Source organism: Schistocerca americana, chromosome 1 (genome assembly GCF_021461395.2).
Source record: "Schistocerca americana isolate TAMUIC-IGC-003095 chromosome 1, iqSchAmer2.1, whole genome shotgun sequence".
Lineage (NCBI taxonomy): Eukaryota > Metazoa > Arthropoda > Insecta > Orthoptera > Acrididae > Schistocerca > Schistocerca americana.
Window position 1 is genome coordinate 573220952 of NC_060119.1, and position 10594 is coordinate 573231545.

The window sequence follows — 10594 nt, forward strand, 5'->3', positions numbered from 1 at the left end:
ATAGGAACAGAAGAAGAAATGTTACTAAAAATGTATTTTCATATCATGTTGAACGGTATCTATTCTAAGCATTCCGATTGAACAACACATGTAATCTAGAATGGTAATAGTTAAAGCTATTTTCGAGAAATCGCACAAGCATTATTTCGGCAAGAAGGTACAGATACAAACAGACCTGAGAGAATGGGGTTACATGTCACATCTACCTCGAAATCCAATAAAACAGGAACATCGCAGAAGGTTTTCCAGAAAAATGCAGAAGGGAAAGAAATGCTGAGGAAAACAAGAACATGATGCAAAGATTGCAGCACGGGATTTCGTGTGGAACTTGCTTAAGAAACACTACACTCTGCAAAGTTAACACAGAACACGGTTTTAGCGTTTCCTACATGACGAACGTTAAATTTCAATTAAAAATCACTTCTCATTTGGTTTTCTTGTTATATTCCTTTACTCCAATTCTCTAACTATTTTCATTACTTAATAAAACCACCCCAAAAGTTAGTACAGAAAAATCTGAAATTCCCCTACGGTTGAAAGGTTAAAGTGCTCTTGTTGACGAGAATTACCAAAGTAAAACATGTTATTACCAATCAAAACCTCGTCTCTAAATCTTACATCAAAGTGAGTCAAACAGCAGAATGAGTCCTTAACGTAAATATTTTCCATGTCTTTTGATGCTTTTCAAGTGTAACAATCTTAATTTGAAGTCCAAAATATCTGAAAAACTACTTCAGCAATGCGGAAAAGTACAGTTTTTACTTTTAAGTATCGCAGTGTTATTTTACACATAAACACCCTCAGACCTTGGTGCTTAAAAATGATTGCTAACACAAAAGTAAATCCTCCCTGGCTGTTTTCGTGCCTATGCACATGTGGCTAAATAAACACTGTGCTAAACAGACAGGTAAATCTCTTATGGAAAGTGAGAAGGAATATAAAATACGAAATCTATAAGAAGTTAAAAACTAAAGCGGATCAACTTTCTCCAAGAATACCACAGAGAATATTAACTTTTCCAGATGGTATATCAGTTTTTACTAAAAATGTATCAGCTTACCCCAACAATGTATGAGTTTACCCCTGAAATGTGTCTATCTATCTCCGAAAAATGTAAAAACTTGCCGCTCAAGAACTGCATTAACTTCCAAATGTTAACTTTTTTCTTGTTCCACTCTTTTTATGTTGGTTTTATTTTGCAATGAGACATTCTGGATTTTGCAGCGGTTGTGCAATCTGTGTGTCTCTCTCACGACCTTAGCAAAAAAGGAAAAAACTCTTTGCACTGAAAAGTCCTCAAATTGATCTCAGTGAGAGTATTTATAAAATTTTCAATAATGAAAGGTTGCCTGAACAAAGTCTTGAAGGTGAACTACATAAGTTAAGTGGATCACTTTTAAAATATAGTTTATTTCGTTGATGTAGAATATGCAACATATCGGAAGTCAGTGATACTCATAAAAAATAGAATTCGTTGTAAGAATGGCATAATAAGAAAAATCTGACTGAAAGTAAAAATCGTGGAATCTTAACTATCCACAGGATACTCATGGAGTGACAATCTTGTGTGTGCAACACTGATAAACGCTTTATTAACAAATGTCTTCATTAATAACATCGATTTATCAGACTAGACGATTGATTGTGATCATTTGAGTAACACGTTTGGAATACTGAGCCCAATTCTGAATTAAAACAAATGCAACGCAAGATGCGATATAAATGACACGCAGGCTGCGAGTAGCTGAAAGGTAAACGACTGCACTGATGCGAAACTGCGACGCTTAAGACAGCACTTGTGCGTAGTTGCCACGCTTATTCAGACAGTAAGGCTTTCGGAGGTTGCAGACCAGTGTTTCAGCGATCGAAAATCGTATCTCGCGGACCCATTCCGCTCTCTGCACTCTCCACAACCAAATTCCTTAACTCCAAAAAACCACGTCCTCGAAATAACTGTCTGTAACGAGTACCAGTCTGGTAACCCAGTATTTCTCTTTCCAACACAAACCACAGAGGGGGAAACGGCTAAAAAATTTTAAAATAGCGCCAACCATGTATTCCTAGTATTCATATTGGCACCATAGATAAATATTGCAAGAGGTAACTTTTTGCTTAATATTGACTAGGCTCAATCTTTTCTATTAAAATCAATAATAATTTCAATCAGTACCATCAGTTATATTTTTCTAATGATAGATTATGTTATACTCCTTTAAACTGGTTCTGAAAACCATGCAAAACGTTATACGATGATAGTACGTCCGGTAATATATCCTCAGATTTTGATGGGAACACACTTTACACGTGTTAGAAATGGAGATAGCATTATAACACTTGACAAGCATCACAGGTCAATTTAGATTCAATTTTAGGCCATGTTATGTTGTGACTTACACCAAGAGTCAATCTCCTGAAATTTTCCAGTAATTCTCAATGCTAGCTGTTTGTGTGTTTGGCTAGTATTTTAGTCAACATGTATTCTCTGCTGTTATAAGCGGGATCAAAGTCATTTTATGACATCGATCGTTTAAGCCTAACTTTTAATGTCAACTATCTGCTTAGCATATTCCTTTTCAGCCATATGTGTTCATGCAAGAAAACAGCAGTGAGGCACTTAACCAGAAAGTTCATGACGATGTAAAGGCACCAGTTTTACGAATATGTACATGTAACTGGAAAATAATATTGTGCTACTTGATGTAAACTTTGCAATTTTGCGTTGTAACGTACTTTTGCTGATGTTTTGACTAATTAGAGTTGTGACACTTGGAAAGTATCATAGATGCGGAAAATAGTAAATTTGAGGCTGTGCTGTACCTTACTCTGTAGTACATTAGTAAAATTTTAAGTATTTAAAATGCAGCCCTTTGTAGGTGACGACAAGTGAGAGGAACGTAATGCAGCATTTGATTTTATGGCTCATTTTGAAACTTTGTAGAATTGTACTGGGAGCAAGAATCTTCTTCAAGAACTATGTATCACTAAATCATCAATTACATTGCATAAGTAACCATTGGTTTTGAGCCATGCTGCAACTCGCGTTGGTGCTGTTTGTATGTTTCCGCCTATGTTGGAGGCCAGACGGTTTCGTTTAGTTTGTCATCTTCTCGTGTTGACTGGCGCCACTCATTTCGCATGCGTTGCCTGTCCGCTAGTGGCAGCAGCGGCGTTTATCGATATGTAGTAACTGTTGCCCTATCTCTGGGGCGACGACGTTGTTTTTCTGGGTTGTGTTAGTGACGAGTTCGGTTGGGGATGGAGAAGACACCTGGTCCGCGCAGTGCGGGAACACACTGGGACCCCTGGCGGCACACATGGCCTGCCGGATAAAAGGGCTGTGGTCACGAGGGTGCACGACTTCGTCGTAAATCGGATCCAGCAAGGTTTAAGGTGAGTGCGTTTCAATCCAAGTAGAGAAACCTCCACCATTGTGAAATCCCGCGAGTCTCCAGTGCCTTGGGTTCGTGTTGCTGCTCATAGTGTTGCAGAGGCGAAGAGCAGCGGGTAGAGTGCTTGGGAAAGGGGGATCTGATTAGCTCCCTGTTGCCTGACCCGGGGGAGGGTTAGTGTATGTAATAGCAGTGTAACATTTCTTGGCCTTGTCGCTGCTGTACGGTAAGGCATGTATTGTTGACAGCTTTCTTGGTTGTAGGCCGGTTGATGATTCCCCTACTCTGGTGGTAATGATTCATTTCCCGTTCCGGGGCTCTAAACACAGTATTCTGGATGTAATGCAGAACGCTGGTTCCGGCTTTGGCGTATTGTTCCATCGTTGCATTTGGTTTATCGGACGTCAGGTAGCTTCAGCAAGATTATCATTAGTCATTCGTTAGACTGCCAGTAGTCTGAGTTACCATCTTGTGAAGTGAATGCAACTCCTGGCTGCCTATCTAATCGCTCGCGGAAGTGTTTGTTGCCAGACCTTCTCAGAGGTTAACTCCTGGGGCACCGTCTGGATCAGCTGCTTGATTTTTAATTAACTTTTGCTATTGTATTTGCTGTTTTACAGCAGGTTTCAAAATTTTTAAATAATATTTTCGTTCCTGGCGTGTAAGATCTTCAGCCACGATTGTGGTCATTTTCCTTAAAATTGAAATTTGGTACTTATATTTTAGCAGCAAGCCTTTGAAACCTAATTTACTGCCATTCCTGGCGTCTGATGGCTTCTGCTGTGTTTGTGGCGACTTGCTTTTATTATTTCAACAGTTGTAATTTGTAAGTTGCAGCGAGTTTTAAACAATTATTAATTTTCTGCCATTCCTGGCGTGTAACGCGTTCTGCCCACATCACAGTGGCTTGCTTTTAAAACATTATCTGTTGTATCTGTATTTAATGGTAATTTGCTAAATTGTAACTCACTGAAAACACTTCATTAATAACGTGTAGTATTTTTTATTTATTGTTGAGTCTGGAATTACTTGTTTAAAATAAATTGTGTGTAATTTTAAAAGGCAACCAATAGTAATTGATTACGTCCTCGTCCACAATCGTATCCGAATCCTGCCTTCCCTTGACTACCACCAGGTTACAGGTTTTTAAGTGTTTATGGAAGGTTAAGTTTTAAACTTGTTTGCATATTCCATAAAAAGTTTACATGTCTGTTTAGTGTGTGAGTTATTTTTCCACCTGTGTTTATTCATGGAAATAAAATTCGATTAATTCTTTACAGTTCCCCATCATATTTTCGACAACATTACGATGAGTGTGCTTGTTTCTGTGTGTGTGTGTGTTTATGTGTGTGTAGTATAACGTTCTGATACTTGACGTAAACAATGACTGTTTTGCACTGAAGACATTTTTACGGATATTTTAGAAGTCACATTAATGTGGTGACACTTGACAAGCATCAGAGGTATGAAAAATAATTAATTTGAGGCGGCACTATGATGTTTGACTGAGTTTGATATCAGTTATAGACAAGTTTTTGACGTGAGAATAACATTACTTACTATACCAATGTTATTCAACAAGTGCACTTTATTGTGTAAGTGGGGGTGAAACGTAAATTTGGGGAGGAGTTGGTGGAGCAGGGGAAGGGAGTCGACCCTGCGTTGCTATCACCACGCAGCAAAGCTGCTCAGTCGTTGCGTGAGTTATGGTTTTCTTCCTATTTTACTGGCCCTGTTAGCAGATATCGATTAAACGACTATTGCACATAGCTAATAGGAGGCCGTGCTATCGAAAGGGCATGTAAAATTTCTCTGTAAAAACCATTCTGTTTATAACAGGAAACAAAGTGACTTTTAGATCGTCACTGGGCTACTCATGGAAAACATGATGAACACTATTCGTCTGCGTTGGGTTCACCTACACATGCATAAACTAAATTGCACATGTCTCCATAAACACCAGAGAAAATACGCCTGATGACTCTCAGTAGCTGACGTTTGTGGAGTTACAACACCGTCTCCGTTCATTGCCACCGCCTACCACAGCGGTTAAATGGTCTGAATATTGTCACATTCTGACCGAAACCATTTCAAATAAATATTTTATTGTGGTCAAAATGTTACTAATCCATTTTTAAAGTATTTTAACCAGACCGCTATTTTCTCCACTATAAATATTTGAAAAGGTACTCTTGGGAGATCTTGTATATTTACTACCAGACAAAAAAAAGAAAAAAACTAGAACACCGAGAAGACATTGTCATATGCCAATGTGACTTTGTATGCGTACACACCATCAGGTGCTATGTAGAGGATTAGAGTTACAGTTCTCTTTTCTGTGGCAGGTAGAAGAACCTAAAGAGCGCATTGGTGTTGTTCGTGGTTAATATTTTTGCCATGCATGGCTTGAGTAGTGTCAGATGTTGAGTGATCGCTGTGAAGGTCACAGTGTTGCTGCGTACTCGTGTAAGGCAGCGTTATCAGCACGTGACGGAGACTGAAAAGGTTCACATTACGGATCTCGATTTAGTCGGTTAGTGGAATAGCGCAATATCCAGATTTTTGGGGCAACTGGAAGCGGCAGGAGCGCAATGTTGGTCCTTATGTGAACGTGGGGGCAGGCACACTCATCGTCAACGTTCCAATCGATCAAGTCCGACCACGACAAGCAAGTATTACTATACTGTGCACCAGTCACATTGTAACCCCTTCGCATTACATCCTGCCACCCGAAAACAAGTAATGGATTCTCTGTGACATTCTGTGTTATCCTGCACAATTTGTCATAAACTAGTTTTGTTAGGGAATTACAGCCTCATCTGTAGTCTGCCGTTAACGTCGAACACGAACGGGTGCGTTTCAGGTGGAGTGGTGACCACGGTACAAGGGCTGCTGATGAAAGGTCTCTCTTTGTGTTCAATGATGAATGACGGTTCTGCATAAACCTAAATGAATATCGTCGGCGAGTAAGGTGGTCACCTGCGAAGAGGCTCCAGCATTCCAGTGTTTTGGAAAGGCACAACGGTATTATACCTGGCACCATGCAGCGGGAAGCCGTTGGGTACGAAATCAGGTCATAATTGGTAGTGGTAATCGAACTATGAAGGCACAATATTACGCCGTGGACGACTGGGTCCTCATGTATTTCCTCTGATGTGACAGTAACGTCGTTCCATTTTTCAGTAGGACAATGGTCATGCACATACAGAATATGTCTCTATGACCTGTATGCGTGATTTTGAGATACCCCAATGACCACAAAGATCGCCATATTTGTCCCTGATAGAACACGTGTAGGACCAACTCGAACATCAACGCTATCCAGGTAACGAGGGGTGCAGCGTCAAACCGATGCGTGATTTCATACATTCAAGTTCTTAATAGATTTGACTCGATTTTGTAATCAGTGAAATAATGTCAGACCGTGGTGTTTCATTTAGTTTCCTTCTCCCCTTCTGAGTGCTTCCCTTTTTTTGTGATACAGTGTATTTGGAAGAGAATTTTTTATTCCGCCACTTGTCTCGCAGCCAAGACAACTCTCTCAAGACCTCGTGACCGAGGATTGGAGGTATTCCTCATTCTTAAAATGTTCAAGGCATAAATACCAAGGCCTAGTGCGTATCTGGATAGCTGTTCGGATATGTAAAATATTAAAATCGACGTTCATGCTCGAACATGTGCAGGCACACGATCCCTCATTCACTCGCAGTGAGCAACTGCGAAAGTGATGTCGTTCCTCACTTATCGGAATCTTAATTTTGCCTACATCATTTTAACAATAGTAGTAGCAATATATCTTCACTTATTATAAGGGGTGCTCAAAAAGTTTCCGTTCTAAGGCCGTACAGTCTAGAAACGGTATGCCAACTACGCAAAACCGCCATGAACGTCAGGCTGAAGATACCGGTTCGATAAATCGCCACGACCTGCTGCGACAAGAAGCCCTGAGCCCTGAGTGCCTGCAGAACGTCATCGTCTCTTCAAGCCCTTTTTTCAGAGAACCGAAGGCGTGATAATCCCATAGGGAGAGACAAGGACTACGAGTGGGTGCTACAGTGCCTCCCACTTGCGTTGGAGCAAATTCTGCGCCGCGAAATTAGCGATATGGAGACGTGCGTTATCATGAAGCAGCAGCAGCACCATTCTAGAACGGTCGTTTTCGACAGACATGTTGTCCGATACACATTCTTCATTGTATGATGGTCTTCTGTCAGTGTTTGTCCTTCGCCAGCCAAGTAAGGAATAATAGCACATTGGTCGTGTTTGGAACCACTTGGTAATAACGTAGCCATAGTTCACACTTCCTGATCTACCACACCCACGTCGGAAAGGCACCAAAGCCACACTAACACCTTGCCTACTTGTATGTTCTTCTATACCCGCAACGGAGCTGTGATACGTTGCAGTAACGCCCTCAAATGAGAACTTTAAAATCGCCCTAGAGTTAAACTTTGTTCAGCGCGGTATATGTTGTCAATTTTTACGAAAACTTTTGTTGTTGGTTGTATTATATTTATGCAGTGTTGCCTTTACCTCGTGCTGACTGGAATCGTGCTGGTGCTGGTTGTGATTTTTAGGAACCTGAAGTTTAGAATAACGTCATGCGAGACTGAAACAAACTGGTTCGAATGAAACAGTTTTTCTGAAAAGTACAATAAAATTGGAAAGATAGTCTGTCCGAATGTTCAGGCACGCTTAGTATTTCCGATTTACTCACAATTTCGCAAATATCGATATTTCAGTGAAATTAGATCGGGGAGTTCTATGCGTAATTGTGTCTGTTTGCGTTTCTTCCGATGATACGTTATGCCCTCTTAAAAGTATTGCTTTGTAGCTAAAAAATCCTCAATTTTCGTTAAGTAGTGTCATCACGAAGAACCTTCTGTCTTCATTTTGTAACTAATCCAGCATCAAATCCCTGCTCAGAATTCAGTAACAAAATCTCAAAAAAATTTTCGCCTTACGTTAAACAATACTGCTCCTCTGTGAGAAATATATTTCATCCACGTTTCTATGCACCAGACACTCACTGCTTTGAACACGGAATTACAACTCTCGCAAACATTTTCTTCTGACTTCTTTCAGTTATCGTACTCAAAACACGTCTCTGACAGAAGGATATTACTAAAATTTAATGTACAATATCCTATATGCATGTCTATATTTTTGGCGTGGACATATTCAGAAGTCCTAACAGAGTTACATGGGTTTCCATTTCGACAGGACACACACTTGTTGGTGTGAATAAAAACAAGATAGAAATCGGCTATCTATCTTTCAGCATTTCATTCTTCCTGTAAACACCACCGGTGGTAGGCTCACACGCAGTTCCAGAGAAATCTTCAAGATAGAATGTTGCAAATTGTGCCCTTCATGGGTGTGCCCTGTCATTACTCAACTGTGGCTCAGATAAGAACCATCTTTGAAGTTCCACGATTGCGCGTAAGCTTGAATACATTTGGAAAACTGGGTTACTGAGGGAACTGAATAGTCCTTAGGAAGAATTATATACACGAAGTGGAAGTGTACGCTAAATGTGCGTATTTTTATATGAGTGAAATATTTAGGTGATGTTTTATACGGGTGAAATATTTCGGTAATCTTTTATAGAGGAATCCGCTATTCGCATGCTTTAAAAAAAAAAAATTTCAAATGTGTGTGAAATCCTATGGGACTTAAGTACTGCGGTCATCAGTCCCTAAGCTTACACGCTACTTAACCTAAATTATCCTAAGGACAAACACATACACGCATGCCCGAGGGAGGACTCGAACCTCCACCGGGACCAGCCGCACAGTCCATGACTGCAGCGCCTAAGACCGCTCTGCTAATCCCGCGCGGCCTTTTCAAAAACGTGGTTGTATTATATACTCCACCCAAAGAAGAATCTCCAACCCTCTAGCTTTTGTTAAAGTAGCAAAAGGTGTCTGTGCTCCAACATGCTCTTGAAAACTAGGGAAGTGTTATCCTGAATAACGTGGAATTTATCATTGAGTGATGGGCCTTTAATTATACCAGACTTAGCAGTCCAACATCAAACACTCTCATGTCGCATGCGGACTACAGGAGTGATCGCACAGCACGCTCGCCAGGGGTTTCGGTTTGCAGTTTACATGTTGCGTCACACGCAGGAATTGTTCCCGAGAGCGGGCTGAGATTAATGGGTGCGTTTTGCTGTGTCTGAATCTGTGGCGGCCGTGTAGTAGTAACGTTGAAATACCAGCAGACATCGGCGGAGTTTATCACAGCACGAGTAGTTTCTAGTTAGCACACATGCAGTCCGGCCACAACGCCTTAAAACAATGTTGTGGAATGCAAAAAAAATGAAAAAGACATAAAAACACCATGTGGTATTTATTTACACATCATTATCATTTCCAGTGTTAAAAAATCTACTTCAAGCGGTTTGCTTTTTCAAGCCCGAAATAGTTCGTGGTGGGAGTTGAAGACAGTGTGTTCGGGACTGTTGCGTTATTCAGAATGTATGTAAACAACTTTACCTCTGCGGTCAAAACCGCCTGTTTGTTACAGAAAGAAAAGAAAATACGACCACTTTTCTCACAGGTGCTGCCACTCCATGCAGTTGTATAAAAGTTAACGGAATGAAGTATAGCCTTTAACTAATTTGCAAGTTTAAGTGGAATGAATAGTCATATGGCTGTCGTAACAAATGTTATTGGATAGATTAGTGGATGATTTGATAATGAGCTTAGGCTCAAATCTGGTCATCAAAGAAAATTAATATTGTAACTTCCACGTTTCTGTGCAATGTATTACATAATTTGCTGCAAATAACTGATTATTAGCTGCTCCAAGCAGAAGACCTGCTTTGCTGGTGCAGCCCGGTTTTCAAAATTTTGATTGATATAAGCTGACGCTGCCGTGTTCATCTTCGGCAGGCTGTGCATTACTTGTGACCGACTCAGCATTTCACACGATCATTAACATAGAAAAGCTGACTTCTGAATTTTTTGTCTGAGACCGTGTGTGCGACACTTCTCCTTGCTTCTGCATAACATTTTATTAACCCTCTAACGGTAAGGTTGGGGTTGGATCCGACCCCAGCAAGTCTGTTTTGTTGATAACTCCCCACTCCCTTTTCTGAGGGCGCTGTGGTTCCAGCTACACTGCCGGCCAGTCGTCCCGAAAACGCCGAGGCGGCCACGTCAGTCCGGTGAGTGACCTGCAGCTACACTCTCTATCCC